This window comes from Periplaneta americana, unplaced genomic scaffold (genome assembly GCF_040183065.1).
Source record: "Periplaneta americana isolate PAMFEO1 unplaced genomic scaffold, P.americana_PAMFEO1_priV1 scaffold_22, whole genome shotgun sequence".
Lineage (NCBI taxonomy): Eukaryota > Metazoa > Arthropoda > Insecta > Blattodea > Blattidae > Periplaneta > Periplaneta americana.
This window is the reverse complement of record NW_027185503.1, coordinates 1,363,432-1,380,374: the sequence shown is the minus strand read 5'-3', so window position 1 is coordinate 1,380,374 and position 16,943 is coordinate 1,363,432.

Here is a 16,943-nt window from a genome sequence, read left to right as displayed (position 1 = left end):
ATTTAAGAACAGAAACAATAGGCTAAACAGTTAATGTCATTTAGATAATATATTTTTGGAAACAACATACAAAAACATTTCTTTGTGGATATTTAAAACTGCCATCTTAGGCTGCAGGGTGTATATATCACGCAGTACCTATATTACTCATACATAATACAAAACTGAATTAGGCCCGTTACACACTTGGTGAGTTCTCTCTATGATCATCTATGCACTGCCTTCATGCAGAGAATATTTTTCTGATTGTATAAAAGCACTCATTGGGGGAAATAGTACAGGCTATGTATATTATCATACTTTACAAATGATGTACGAACGCCATTATGTTGAATCTGAATCTTCAGGTGATGGAGATATGAAGGTATATGAACATATTTTGTTAATTAAAAGAAAATGTAGGCCTAAAATTAAAGCCAGAAAAGAATGGATAAGAAATTACATTTATCTCATGAAGATAAAGGCGAGTTTCAGTCACTGATTTCGGTCTTTCGGATTTGGATGATATGTTTAGGCTTTATTTCAGGTTGAATAGATCTCAGTTTTTTGCAATTCATGATATGGTAGAGGATTCTGTGCTATGTTCTGATTAAAATTATGCAAACTGTAGAGACATAGATACAATTTCAAATGTTATAATTAATACTATTAAAGCTCATCAAAATAAAATATAGCCCTAGTTATTTTCAGATAATCTGATATTTGTCTCCAGATTTCTTCTTTAAGTTTAGTGTTTTTATAGTTTTCATCCCATGTATCATATAAATAGGCTTATGGGCAGGGCTGGGCAAAATACTGACATCCAAGTATTTCAAATACAAATACAAAATACTTCAAAGAATAGTATTTGAATTACAAATACAAAACACTTTTAAAAAATTAACCAAAATACATTTGTATTTCAAATGCTCAAAATACATTTGTATTTCAAATACTCGATACAATATATAAAGAAATAAGAATATTACTGAAAATCTAAAATATTATATTAACATTCAAAATATTTTTATCTCGAAGTTTTATATGAACACCTTAACTGAACATTCTTCCTTTTCCCAGTCAGCAATGAAATTATGCTACATCTGAATAATTACTGCTCCCTTAAAAAAAACAACAGTTTCTCAAAAAGTTCATCAGATGAGGATCCCTTTGCTTGTTGTATGAATAAATCCTGCAAAACAGAACAGTCTTTCTACAGGCGCAGAGGAACACAAACTTGTATTATACTTTATAAAAGCTTGTTTCACTGTTGGGTAATTCTCTAGAGTGCACAGGGTTGTCCCTTTGCCGTTGAAGAATTGTATGAACTCATACTCCGCAGCAGACAAGTTCTTTTCTTTTTGTTTTTCAAAGTCTGTTGTAAAAGTCTGTTGTACTTGAGTAGAAAACATAAAAAATTTGTTCATCGTCTGAACTGACCAAAAGTGTAGTAGAAAACTGCTCAGCTGATTTCAGACACATATTCTGTATCCTCTACTCATCATTTGGCGAGGCAGTGTCAGATAGCCTTCTCATCTTAAATGATGGGTAGAAGCATACTGCCAAAATAGCTCAATTTGCTTTAAATTTTGATGAAAGCAAACTTATTAGGATTAGAGTTACTTGGAATAGATGGCGTAGATTACTAGATAACAGAATATATAATCTGTTTTTGAGGGAAATTAATGTGGACAAAAGTTGGCCGTAATAACACGTCTTCTCATTTTGTATTAAATCAAGGGCTATGACAATGGGTTTCAGAACTGCACAATATTCTTCAAGGACTGAAACTCAACATCCTTGGCAATCCCAGTTTTTCATATATACTGTTTATATCATGTTTGAATTGCAATATTTGAGAGATTGAGTCATAAAGAGAATTCCATTGAGTTGGGCAAGGAAACTTTAATGAATATTTCAAGACGTCTGATATAATTTCTGAGGATTTGAGTCTCCTAAACGCATTCCATAATGCTGAAAATTTATCAAGTGTTGGGTGATGGATCCTTGATGCTGTTGGAGGTTTCTTTACGGCATTAAGGAAATCAGTTGTGGCAAGAAAAGTAAGTGTATGGCTAGCACATCTAAAATGGGTAGGCAAATAAGACAAAGTTCATTTTTCAAATCCAAATTCAAAACTTGAAGGACAAGAAGAAGAAGAAGAAGAAGAAAGTATTTTGAGTATTTGAAATACAAAATACATCAATGTTATGTATTTAAATACAAATTACTTTCGAAAATCCTTACAAATTACAAAATACAAATTTCAAATACTGCCCAGCCCTGCTTATGAGTGACATCACACTAGTTCGATAAGTTTGTGACTACAATTATCAGCCATCTCTCCTCATTGTCAATAAAAACAATACAATTCATCGCCACTTGTGATATTACTTCTTCATCTTTTTCTACATTCAATCGTCATAATGAGTATAAATGTCAAACATCTTCGATAAATGTGTCAAGAAAATTCGCTGAGCTACAGATTTCAGCGGGAAATCGCTCGAGGTTTTCACTTCGAACGAGAATCTCTTCCAGTGCGTGGACGTCCATTTGAATCCATGTTATCTGTCTTTGAATTTTCTCGCAACACATTTCTCTTCAAGTATGTAACAGACCTTATGATGGCTGGTGGAGAGTAAAATTGGAGGGTCGTAAAAAGCATAAACACAAAGAAAAACACATGCAACATATTGTATAACCAGGAAATAAGACAAAAATATCCTGATGCATGTATCTGAAACCTTAATGTTTGTATATCAGATGAACTCACTTTTTTTAGCTGTAGCGAATTCTTCAATAACCTTCTTGTTGAATTCAGGAATGTCACAAATCACTTTCTTCTCCAGAGAGAGCACAGCTAAAAATGTTTTAATATGATTAGGGTTGAAAAACAACGCTCACTTTCAACTGTTGTCATTGGATGGTAACTATTATTTTCAATATGACACATTCCGAGAAAGTGCACGACATGTTATTTTTCCAAACAATTGTAAAAGAGCAGCAGCACTGGCTGCTCTGTGCAAATCTTGACGTCTGTATAAAACCTGCAATTCGGTTTTCAGTTTCTCGGCATTTAATGTAGGATAAGCTTTGGTAGTGTCTTTGGGATCATTTGCTGGAAAGTAATTGCACAGTACTTGAAATAATTACTAACTAAAAACAATTTTGAAGCACTAAGATGGTCCGAAAATTGAAATCTGTCTTTAATATTGTTGACAATAACATCGCATACTTCAAGAGCATGAGCACGATTGTTCCTTGGATTTGTGTATTCACTGTATCTTCGTTTGTTGTTAGGCTCATCAGCTGTCACCTTCTCTGATTCATAAGTTTTTCGAATTTCAGAAATGGCATCATTAAAGTTATCTAAAAATTCTCTAACTTTAAGTGCATCAATATTTCTTTGTCAAAGAAAATAGCTATGTGAAGCATAACTTCATGGTAAAATTCTAACCAAAAGAGGAACTGGGGGATCCTTTAAAGTACGAGAAAATCCCGCTGCCTGCCCACATGTATGTCTATCATTTATTTCTGTGTCTCGAATATGTTGAAAACATTCTATTAGACTGTCCTGTGCTGAAAGTATCATCTCGTCGGGGGAACACAAGCGATCCTTTGAACAAACTGAGCAAGATAGTCCATTCTTTTAGGTGATCTTGAAAAAAATGGACCTATTGCCTTGGATGTCTTAAAAAAATATTCTACTTTGAGAAGATGACGATATAGCATTTTGTAAAATCAAGTTGCCTTGATGAGCATAGCAATATACAGTAAAACCCCAATAAGACGCTGTTCAAGGGACCGGGTGTAAACCGTGTATTAACCGGGACCGCGTAATAGGCGGGTATACTAATTTTGACTTACATACAGTATCTATTAACATTTTTCTTTATTGAAATACATGATTCATGAAAGGTAATACAGTATTACTCCATTATGTAATTACTGTACTGTACATCAAAGACATTTACAGTATGTACTGTACTTGATTCTTTCGAAAAAAAGAAAAAGTCATTCATAGATGTTTGCCATGTGCATGTACTCCAAGTCCTCATGTTTACCACACTTCAGTTTCTGCGATTACATCCTCCCCATGTCACAGCTGTAGTGAGTGAGTCGCGATTTTTTATTAGCGTTCTTAATGTCGATGATGGGATTCCTAATGAATCAGACAGTTGTTTCTGATTGAGTACAGTTTTCATCGTACTTTCGTAAGATTTCCAATTTTTCGACACGGAAAGCACTTTTTGTTTAACACTCATTGTAATCACATTCACAGACACTTCAATACACTAAAGGACACAAACTGCCCAGCAAAAAATTCCAGAATTTTAATATGGCCGAGTGAGGAATGCTGTTTGAGAGAGAGGGTTAGCAAGAGGGTGAGGTATTGTAACTGTATGTAGGCTTTAACCACGCAGATAAGGAGTCGAATAAGAGAGCATAACAAGAGGGTGGGATATACTAAGGTATGAAGTATGAAGATTTAAATGTGCAGGTAAATGGTCGAATACCAATACTTTTCAGGTTAATGGCACCTGTGAGTTCAATGACCAAGATGTTTCTTTGCTGTTACAGTACATTGCTGAAAATTACATCGAAAATATCCCACAAAACAGGGTATTATGTGGGACTTGAACGCAACAAATGGGATGTTTTATAAGGGCGTTATATATGAAATGTGCAGGGACTGGACAAAAAGGCATATTACATGGAATAGTGTAATAAGTCTTATCTAGGTTTTACTGTATGTAGTTTGCATTAGGATATTGTTTCTTGACCAGACATTGCACACCACCCTTTTCCCCTCTCATAACAGAAGCCCCATCATCTCGGGAACCTTGTCCACCCCGATTTCATTTAGCTGCTGCAAAATTATTTCTGTTAAGCCCTGAGCACTCCTATCATATACCTAAAATAAGCCCCAAAATCGTTTTTTTAATTTCACTTCCGAACACATATCTTAAAATGATTGTTAGCTGAGATTTGTGCGAATTATCTGTTGTTTCATCAGCTTGCAACGATATATTATAATCAACTCTACTGCTTTCAGTTTTTATATGTTGCTGATATACTGACAACATACTAGATAACAAATCATTTTGAATAGTTTTTGAGGTGCCTTTGAACATCTTCGCTTTTTCTAAAGATCTCTAGGGCACTATCAATTGTAGCAATATAATTTATTAACTTTTTGGACACACTCACGTTACTCGAGTCCTCAGTTTCCTCATGACCTCTTAAGGCTAGTTCAAATTCAACACAAAACTTTACTGCATCAATAATGCATGACAAAATATATATGTTCTTGTTCACCTCTTCATTGTGCTTCCGAACATAAATTCTGTAGCCCTCATCAAGTTGTTCTCTAATATTAATTTGCCCTATTAATGCTAAACTTAATTCATCGTCTAAATGAGATTGTGAAAGACCATGTTTTTTAATTTTGTCAGGCAAATGTTTCAAATCCGTAATACCAGTCCTTGCCCACCATTTATCGTCACCCCAAACAGCACACACGGAAATAAAAGAATGCATTACTCACTTCACAGCCTCAAATCCATTCACACTTTTCGTACTGTACAACGATTTGTTGAAATATCTGGTGTAAGCCCTATTTCTATCACTACACTCCTGTTTTACATTCAGAAAGTGTCTTTTTGATTGTAAATACTTCATCATCATCATCATCATCATCATCATCATCATCATCATCATCATCATCGTCAAGGTTTAGGCCTGGTGGCCTGTTCCTTCCTCTTGGAAAGTGTCCTCCCATCTATTGTGGGGTCTTCCGACATCCCTCCTTCCTTCCGGTCTGTAGTTCAGTATTTTCTTTGGGGAATCTGTCTTCATTCATCCTTAATATATGTTCTTTCCAGTTTTTCTTTTGTCTTGCTAATCTGTCGTGTAAGTTGAAAATTCCCAGTTCCGTCCTTATGTCTGTGCTTCTTTTCTGATCCAATAGAGTGTAACCTGCCACTGATCTCAAAAATCTCATCTCTGCAGCCTCTATCCTCCTCCTTTCTGATCGAGTTAATGCCCCGTTTTCGCTGCCATACATAAGAACAGGGACTGCCATTACTTTGTAGAATTTTAGTTGGGTCTCTTTTAGTGTTTTCTGGGATAAAATTCTTTTTATTGTACCGCACATTCTCTGGAATTTATTTATCTTGTTGTTAACATTGTTATTTTCGCAATAGGATACGTTACAAACCAAATAATTGAAACTACTCACTTGCTCAATTATTTTATCCTCTATTACTATTTTGGTCCTTAGATGCCTAGTCCCCAGAAAGCCCATTGCTTTAGTTTTTGTTAAAGATATTTTAAGATTATAATCTTTAATAACTTTCAATACGGTAACTTATTTGTTGCTATTTGCAAACAGTCCTTTGAATTACTTAAAATCGGCAGACAGAAGAGTGTCTATGCTCTCTTTGCCGACTATAAAATGTTCTGTTAAAATACTTTGTCATTCTTCAATGGCTGCGTCTATATATACATTAAAAATTGCTGGTGACAATGGACATCCCTGTTTCACTCCCTGGTTTATTGCCACCCTTTTGTTCGTAATTCCTTGTCCATTTTCTATACTTATATATGTTTTCCTATACAGACTCTGAATCACCTTAAGTAGTATATGTTTTGGGTATCCTTTATTTTCTATTATATTCCATAGTTTATTTCTTATAACACTATCAAATGCCTTTTCATAATCTATGAATAGAATATATGTTGGCAGGTTGAATTCTCTTCTGAGCAGCTGTAGCATTATAAATACACAGTCTGAACAAGAACGTCCCTTCCTGAATCCGCATTATTCTTCTTTCAGCAGAGCTTCATTAATTACGTTTATTCTTCTCGTTACTATTTTTGTATATATCTTATAAGCTGAATTCAAAAGGTTTATTCCTCTATTTTCTTTTTTAAAAATTGAAAATATTTTTCCCTCCAGCCATTCTTCAGGTATCCTGTATGTTCTCCAACATATGTTCATAATATCTAGAAGTCTATATTTGAATTCAAAGGGTAAATACCTACTTAAGGAGCTACTTTATTCCATTAATTATAAAACACTAAATAATCATACAATATAGACTCGCAAGTTACGGTATACACACGGAACTCATTGAAGAACCAAATAAATTTAAACTATATTTCTTAACTTTACTGAGTAGCAATTTTCTAATGTAACATATTTATTTTTATTTTTAATATATACTACAGGGCTGTGTCTTCTGCAACTGGCACTGATGATTTTAATTTACTTCTTTTGTGGTTTATGGATGGACAGTATAGAAGAATGTGTTCCAGATCTTCATCATGATTATTACACCACAAACAAGTAGGATTATCAAAAATGTGAAATCGGTATAGGTGCAATTGAGTGACAATGTGACCTGTTCTGGCTCTTGTTAAAAATGTTTGAACATGCCTGGCCAAGTTTTTGTACATTTCCAGGTCATTTGGTTTCTTTTGTACAGACTGTAAAATTTTTCCTTTGTCAGAAGAGAGCCAATTGTTGATCCGTAGGTTTGTAAAATGAGACTTTACTGAAGCAAAAGCACTGGATAGAGACATCACTTGAAGAGGTCTTGGTTCCAAATATGTTGGCTGTTTTGCAATATTATCGACTTTCTCGTTTCCAGGTATACCACAATGACTAGGTATCCATTGAAATGTTATTTCCTTTTGGAGTTCTTTTAGTTTACTTAGTTGTTTCTGAATTGGAATAATTCAATGTGCACATAGGTTTGGTACATATTTAATTATATTACATATAGCTCCCTTGGAGTCGGTAAGTATGCAAATAGATTTTTCAGAAATTTAGGTAACACACTGAAGAGCAGCATCAATAGCTAGCAATTCAGTGTCAAGACTGGAGGAGGATGAACATGGTATAAAATAACTTTCTTGATATTTTGGAATATAATACCCTGCTCCTGATGTCCCATTATTAGGATTTAGAGATCCATCTGTATAAATTTGAAGGTGATCCTTATATGTACTGCAGAGTAGTTCCATGGCATCTAACTTAAGAATGTATTGAGGATCATTTTTGGAATGATTTCCTGGAATTTGTATGCTATGTTCTGGAATCACCCATTTCCATGGAGGAATTTCGGCCCACTATATTTTTCACTGTTTATATTCATGGAGTCCCTCAGTGTAAAATTCTCCGGAGGTAAAATAGTCCCTCAATCGGATCTCCGGGTAGGGACTGTACTGAGAGATGCCAAGAATCGTACTAAAGTACTTATTTGGAACACCAAAAGTCACACCATCCAGTCAATCAGAGCCAAATTTAATATTGAAAAGAACCATATAATTAGACAAAGAGGTAAATATAATACCAAAAGGATTGATATGGAACTCATTTAAGAACTGAATAAATTTAAACTACAGTATATGTCTTAACTTTAATGACTAGCAATTTTCTAATGCAATATATTTATTTTTATATTTTAATTAAAGCCGGTACATGCACTGCCGCACAGACCAAAAGCACGAACTCAACTAATCCCTTTTTCAGTTACAAACTTTCTCTCAGTTGAAGTGAGACAGTTCATCACCCTGGGGATCAACAAGGTTGTAAATTTTCACCCTCCAACCAATGTCACCCACCTTGACCATAGCAAGCCAGTGCCTCTGCATCCACTTCAAGGATGAATGTATTTTTCTGACAACATGCCCAACAGTTAACTAACAGGAGGGTATGTCTATTATATTGACAGCGCAGACATTGAGTGCTGTGCTCCTGACCACTAAATCTGTATAGGAGAAAAGCGTTTCTGACTACTGAATCTCTACATGAAGCGTGCTATTAGATTGAAGCAAAGTAGAAAGTAACTTGAAAATAAAATCTTATCGACTAAGGAAATTCTGATTTAATAACATTAAATACAAAATATTTACTTCTAAATTAACAGCAGGGCAAGAAGAGAGAGTGTGTGACCCTGTGGCCTTTCAAAGGAGCCGTGCCTGGCTGTATCTATTATGAACGTAAATGACTTTGGTTTTTGAACATAATGAAAACAATTTTAAGATCTTTTGGGATGTTGATAGTAATACGTGAAAATAAGATTTATGAAAATTAGTAGTAGAAGTCTAATGCTGAGGATCTTGGATAATTTCCATTCTCCTTCTTGCTTCTCACAAGGGAAGGGTTTCGGCTCGAACAGGAATTTCGTATCCAAAATTCGTTTACAGCCCCATCTTTACATCTCTGTAAAGCTCCCAAAAGCATTCGTTTGTGTAATGTGTGGTTTGTCTGTTAGAGCACTGTACAAGTTGGGGGGTGGGGAGAGCAATGCACAAGTTAAGGGGATGGGACACCTTACCCGTAAGCCTAGCCTAGCCTAGCCTAGCCTAGAAACTAGTGCGAGTGGTAAAATGTCTAAAGCCCATTTAAGAACATTTTTCTCCAACGTTCTGTCTGAAAATATTGCAGCTAATCAAAAGTATACACTGTTGTGTGAGTTATTGGATGCGCACAAGGAGACGACTTTAATAAATGGATCATTCCAAGGCTAGGACTTGGAATGTATGATCATTCCACCTAAAAAACTAAATTGGGAAATCGAGTGTTTATAATGAAAATGCACTCTGTTATTCATAACCAGTTGTCTGCGCCAGTATGCTTCAATATTCCTGGCAGTCAGCTGGTTACGTGAATTGTGAACAAGTTTCGGACTTCAAAAATGTAATTCAGGTGGCATTTGATTTTTCAGCACTGGAGTGTGGTTCAGAAGATTGATCAGGCGTTGCTTCTGTGTGTTGTGCTTATTGCTCTGCTCCATGCTGTTTCATGCAGTTTATACTCATGTAGGCTACATTTTTAAAGAAGTGTATTGACCAATACCAACCAAACGGAGAGTTACACAAATGAATGCTTTTATGGTCTTCATCACCATTGTGAAGTAAGCGTCTGTACAAATTTTTAACCAAAAATTCCTGTTCGAGCCGAAACCCTTCCCTTGTTAGTCCAATTTTGACGAAGTTTCATGCCGAAAGTTTTCAAGTGCAGAGCATTTGATTACTCTTGTTTTCTTACGCCTTGATTAAGAAATACCTCTGATTGAGTTCTGGCTGATATGTAGGCCTACATCTAGCCCTATTATCAGACAGTATATCTCACTTGACGATATGTGTCAAGGAAGAACAATACATCTGAAGTCTGATTATCATAGTATGTAACTAGCCAGTGCTGTATGCAATGGAGGTGAAAAGGAACTGACCACCTTACCTCATTATCTCTTGGCTTAGTTGCCTCATAAGTGATGTCTTATTGGTGTCACCACTTATGAGGTTCAGATCTGTCTTCGGACAGTTGACCAAACAACAACTATTAAGAAAGCCGATATCAGAGCATACGATGCATGTTGGAGTTACTTGGAAAGTGAGAGACCCATCCTAAATACCGCAGTTTCTTTTATAGTGGATTGTAAGCGAACTTATATGAGCACCCATTAAAAATGCTCTGATTGGCTACATAAAGCACATTTTATTACACCAGGTTCTGACAGAAGTCGTAGAAGTATTCTTGCCAATGTATGATGGAGGAAAATGTGCACGAAGTCAAATAACGCTGTTGCAGGTTCAGATAAGTAACTATGGCAGTTTGTGACAGATGTGATATTATAATAAGGATGTGTAATAGATTAAAGGACGAGAAGTATAAAACAGTGTTGCCAATCCTAGGGATTTATTCCTAGTTTTATGCAGTCACTTTAGTTCTAGGGAATTTGAGTGCCATTTGGAATAATTATAGGGATAATATTAATCCTAAATTCATTGTTTCTATGAATTCTTCGATTTTCCCTTTATAACTGAATCTTTCCTTTTATTTCATAATCTTAGTTTTATGTACCTATTTAAAATTTGAGTCAAACATTTTCTTTAACCCTCAACTGGTATTGCTTTTTAAAATAATGTACATTAACGATATCTGTCCATATGGGTCTATATTGACCCATAGATACCAGTTGAGGATTAAATTATATTTCCTAACAAAAATAAAAAAGTCTCTTTCCAATTTTAATTTATTTCTCATTGCTATTAGAAAAGAAAACGTGTCATCACAGATCATATGATAGTCCTTCTCTACATTCTTCACTTGCAACTTTTTCTCGTAGGAAAGTGATTACACTGAATAATAAAAAAACATTTTCGGTGGATATCTTGGTATCCAACATGAGTTCTAAGACAACTGAAACATGCCAATTCCAAATATGCAAATCATTTGTCTCTATTACCCACCATTCTTGAGATATACGACATCATTATGTATAACAACTCTCAGACAGGAGTTTCAGTAGAGTATTTATTGCTACATGGTGTACTAATGAACATGGCTTCAGCTAAGAAAATGGTGCAAATGCGCCACTTGGCACATAATTATTATAGCAACATAGTTTAAGGTATAATACACGTATAAAATACATACATATAGAATATACTTCCTTAATAAGTGTGTTTGGTTTGAATTTCTTGGCTGTAGACTTTCGTTTGCACTGAGCATATGGCATGTTGTGCTGAAGCATCCAACAGTAGTCAGCCAACATCGCTACATTCCATCGACCCCGATAGTGTGATTCCATCACCAAGATGTCCTGATGAAAACATTCACCATGTTCGTCGCTGACTGAACCTAGGTTCTCGGGGAAGAAATCAAGATGTGAGTCGAGGAGATGCATTTTGAGGGACATGTCGCAACCCAGCTGATGCACTTCTGCACAACATTCACATAGTCAGTAGATTTATTATTTCCAAGGAAATTGGCTACGACTGACTTGAATGCCATATACAGGATGGACCATTTAAGTTGATACTGTACAGTATCTCCAAAACTAAGCGTTGTAAAAATAAATGTCTTGAATAAAAGTTGCTTAATATTACAGGGGAAAGTAAATGCCATTTGTCGTGTTTTATTTGGAGGACGCTGTGATGGTTATTTTAGGGTCAATTTAATTTTTTTAAATAGGAACCTATATATTTTTTTGTTGTTTTCTCATTCCTCATAAAAAAACTAAACAACTTTTGTATGAACCACTTTGTGATTGTTTTTACACCAATATTTCGTTACTGTAGTTACGTTAATAGAAAACCACAATTTAAGTCACACAGAATTGTGGGCACTCAAAGTTGGGTTTCTGGCATCTTGTCAGCCCATTTGTGTAGTGTGGATATACAGTGAAGAATTGTGACGGTGTGTGGTTCCTGGGGTAGCTCAGTCGGTAGAGCATTCGTGCGGTAAGCGAAGGGTCCCGGGATCGATACCCTGCTCCGTAATAATTTTCTCTTGAAATTATTAAAGCCTGGTTCACAGGAAGCATCTACATGAAAGCCAAATTTGCACACTATTAAATAACAATTCTTGTACATACACTTAAATTGAAAATTTTTATTTGAAAAGCATTTATTTGAAAATATAAATAAAAGCCGCTCCACTGAGTAAAACACGACTTGAGCTTTAGTCCGCCACTGCACTCATCCCCGTGCTCTCGACCACTTGCTTTCTGCACCCTTGCCCCGAGAGCCAGTCCGGAGCAGCTCCCTTGAACCATGGAGCTACGGTGCGTCACATATATACCGTATATATAATAATTTGAATTGGTAATTGAAATTAAGGGAAAACGGCTGAACAGATTTTAATAAATGACCCCTCATTTTGAAGCTTGGAACCCAAAGTTTTTCGGAAAAATGGTAGTTTTAAGTGAAATGTCAATTTTCCTACATCATTTTCCTACTTTCCAAAATCCATCTGTCGTCAGTTTTGAGAAATAATGGGTTTTCTGAATAAAACAGAACACAAACACACTAAAATAAACAATATTACACGAAGACTGAGACCTGCAGAATTGCTGATATATTTAGAGTTCAGATGACTTAGATTCTCTTGCATCATAATTCCAATATGTCGATCTTTTAAATTATGGTTTATTTAACGACGCTCGCAACTGCCGAGGTTATATCAGCGTCGCTGGTGTGCCGGAATTTTGTCCCACAGGAGTTCTTTTACATGACACTAAATCTAGTGACATGGGGCTGTCGCATTTAAGCACACTTAAATGCCATCGACCTCGGCCGGGATCGAACCCCCAACCTCGGACATACTGCGTGTTCAGTTCAAAGTGTGTCATGGCTCGCTGTATGCCATCATGTGGCTAGCCGATGAGCCTAGAGAGTTCAATCTTCCTACACTTCCACAGACGCGCATTATCTATGTGCCAGAGAAGTTGCCTGGCAAGTACGGCGTTCATTGTGAAGAGTACGTATCGATACGTACGGTAACGCCGGTAGTGGCAGGAATGTGAACTGTTTGGAAACACGTACTGAGGTGAGTTTTGTCTTACTATCGGGATTATGGGGAGAGGGTCAAGACGATTACTTACGTATTTGTTGACATTAACTTCGACGGTCAACATGATCATGGAGCATTTGATTTGTGTTGTGGAATGTTGCCGTACGCAAACGATGATAACAAATACCCTGCGTACGACTTGCCGCGCAAAACACAGTTCGAAAGAGGTTATGATAGCACACAGACCGTACACACCGCCATCTGTTGCTACGACGTTCAAGTTACATCGTACACGTTCTCAAGTTCAGATTGAACGCCTTGAATAATAGGCAACTTCTCTGACATAAAAGCTGAAACTCGCTTCAAATCGCTGACTCACAACAGTGACGTCATGACCCACTTTGAAATGAACATCCAGTAAAAGGCCAGCGCAATACTAACTTTGCCACCCAGGGTGACTGTCGATCTTCATTGTGTAATTTTTTTAGAACGTTTCTGTAATGCTGATAATGAAAAACTTCAAGACTTACTAAAAAGAATTTACAGGTCAGATTCTCTGGTGTGTAATTTTCTGAGTATACAGCTGTCTGTGTATTGGATATTAAAAACTACATGATGACATTACCATTAAAAATGAAATATTATTATAGTGAATGCCATGATGTATTTATCACTAATTATACAGATTAATGCTTTACTGATGATAAGAAAGTGAAATCTTTTGGGTTTATATAAGTAGGCGTACAGAATATTTGAAGTTAGATCTTCATTTCTATGCTATTTACTGAGTGACGGCTAGGCTATGTAGTAGCCTAGTCTATACAAAACTTACGTAATATAACAATATTGTTATTCAAATGAAATATTTTTATAGTTATTAATCAAATGGTATGGGTCTTTTCGATAGTATATTTAATGGTGGTGTGGTGTAGATATTCAAAGATGAAAGAATTTGTAAAACAGTTATGCTACCGGTTGTTCTTTATGGTTGTGAAACTTCACTTAGATAAATTTATTTCTTATTCTGATAAACCTCCCCTTTTATCCGACTTACACACCACTGCGGGTAGTGTTGACACATTCGGACCTTCCTATCACGGTATCGGCATGACGCAGGGCCACCGCAGTGATAACACAGCAATCACAAGACAAGGATAACACCCCATCCTGTGTTGGGAAGCACATGCATGCGCTATCCACACAGCTACAACGGGAGACACCTATTGATAATATGCGATAAGAACGGTTTTTATTACTTAAGCATCGATTTGAACGAATAAATAGAATTAAACATTCATAGTTATAGCCTATTTCTTGTTGAAATGTGAATTAAATAAGAAATATATAAAGATAATATTAAAATGGATTTGAGGGAGGTAGGATATGATGGTAGAGACTGGATTAATCTTGCTCAGGATAGAGACCAATAGCGGGCTTATGTGAGGGCGGCAATGAACCTACGGGTTCCTTAAAAGCCAGTAAGTAAGTATATATATATATTATTGGTTTTCTCATTATATACAGTATTTAGAAGCTGCGAACAGGTTAAATGCTACACGCTACTGTTGGTTGCCCTCTCTCCCTTGCCATGCTTTGACGCTCGTCGTAACAATCGTGGTAGCCACAGATGTTCCATCAACTGCTCCCGCAATGTATCTACGAAACAATTTTATTTTGAAACTTCTAATTGTAATGAATAAATGTCCAGTAAATACATTTTCATTTAAAAGTTGTGTATTTATAGAGTTAATCTTTTAATTATTTGCTAAAGTTTCACTTAAAATATTGACTGCATTGTGTATATTTTTACACGTAAGCAAACAGTTTTTACTTGCAAGAAATAGAACGCAGAGTATAAATGGTTGCTCCTCGTTGGTTCAGGGAGTGGAAAGATGGCCAACTAAATATATTTGAAAACAATTCAGACGCATAGATATTTAATAAGTAAACGAATAGGAACATACATAAATGGAATTAACTGTTCTAATTATATCAATCTGCTTCATATGGACATACTAAGCGCATAGCAGTGCAATTTAATTGTTTTATTAGGAGCATGATACTATTGGTACTGCTGAATGATTTATACCGAACGCTCCTCATTTTAATTTCGAGCGGGAATCGCAGATGTGCAGTTCATGATTGTTTGTAATCAGTGTGTGTGTGTGATGTGTTGGATAATGGGGATATGGATAAATTTACAGCCTGAGAATATCTTCACGAGTTGAAAGGTTAGTTACATATTTTCTGAAGATGGTTGTTTGTTAAAATCTTTCGTTGGTAATTTGAAAGGTGAAGCTAGCGTTGAGGTTGTTCCGTGATTTCGGAAGTGTAAATCGTATAAATGAGAAGGTATTTTTTGTGGATATTTGGTTAAGGGTATATAGGACATAACAAAAGCAGGTGAATGTTACTTATGTCCCGCCCACTATAGGAGACATAGACCAGTGTTACACTAATCCTAAACCATCTTGTCGGTATAATAAAAGCCTAAACTAACCTAACCTAAGTGCGTCGGTGTCTTCCAAAATCGGCGGAAGTCGCTCAACGCTCGTTTAACCAATATTCGTTCAGTGGACGGTGGATACTCTACATTGACCCAAAAGCATAAATTAACCAAACGTAACTTGTCACATATTCATGATTATATGCAAGGTGTATAATCACGAGTACGAAGGGAACTACTTCAGCGCTAGTTTAGCTATTCAAAACTATGATAAATGGTAGAACGGGAAGGTTAGTTCAGTATCATGTATTGCATTACTTTCAATGTAATACAGCCGTTTAAAAGTAGAGCTGTTTGAAGTTAAATAAAGAGGTATAATACTGTCTATTAATTAATTTATCGACGAATTTATACTAATTCTAGTTTTTATGCATGGACACATGTCTGTGTATGTATGCGTGTGAATGGTAAAATGCAACGCGGTATGACTCGGTCATAGAGTGCGTACAGTTATCTGGAACCTATATTCTGCTACGTAAATTTGGGTTGTAATATCATAGCAGACTATATTCTTTATAGTGTAGCTTTCACACCGCTTAAGTTACTAATATCACACAAGGTAGCATTCATTCATTCATTCATTCATTGCATTCTTACATTAGCAATAAAGATTTAAGATGTGGAACAAGTCAAAATTTTACAAAATTAAAATTTTTAAGCGAAATGTAGTGAGACGAGGCCGAAGATTCGCCAACAGATTACCTGGCATTTGCCTTATGGTGGGGCAAAACCTCGGAAAAACCCAACCAGGTAGGCCTAATCAGACCAAACTTGGATGAAGTGAGGTGAAGCCGAGGACCCGCCGTAGATCACTCGGCATCCGCCTTCGGCCGAGGAAGACTTCGGAAGAAACCAATCAATCAGACCAAACGTTCAAGAATTTTCGTTAATCAGTTCTGTGTTTGTGTAAGATAGATTATAATATTATGAAATACTAGTTAATTGACCAGTTTGTTCCAATTTGGCTTTCTCAGATAGGTTATGATGGAATCTTCTTGGATCACGAAAATAGAGGACCCATAATAAAATTAGACCAATATTTTGTACCATTTTTCATCTTGTTCTATTTTTAAAAGATACACATTCTTAATTCAAACTAGTTTATTATACTTTTTGTGGTTTTGGCGTAGTAAGCTTACTGGTGTTGAA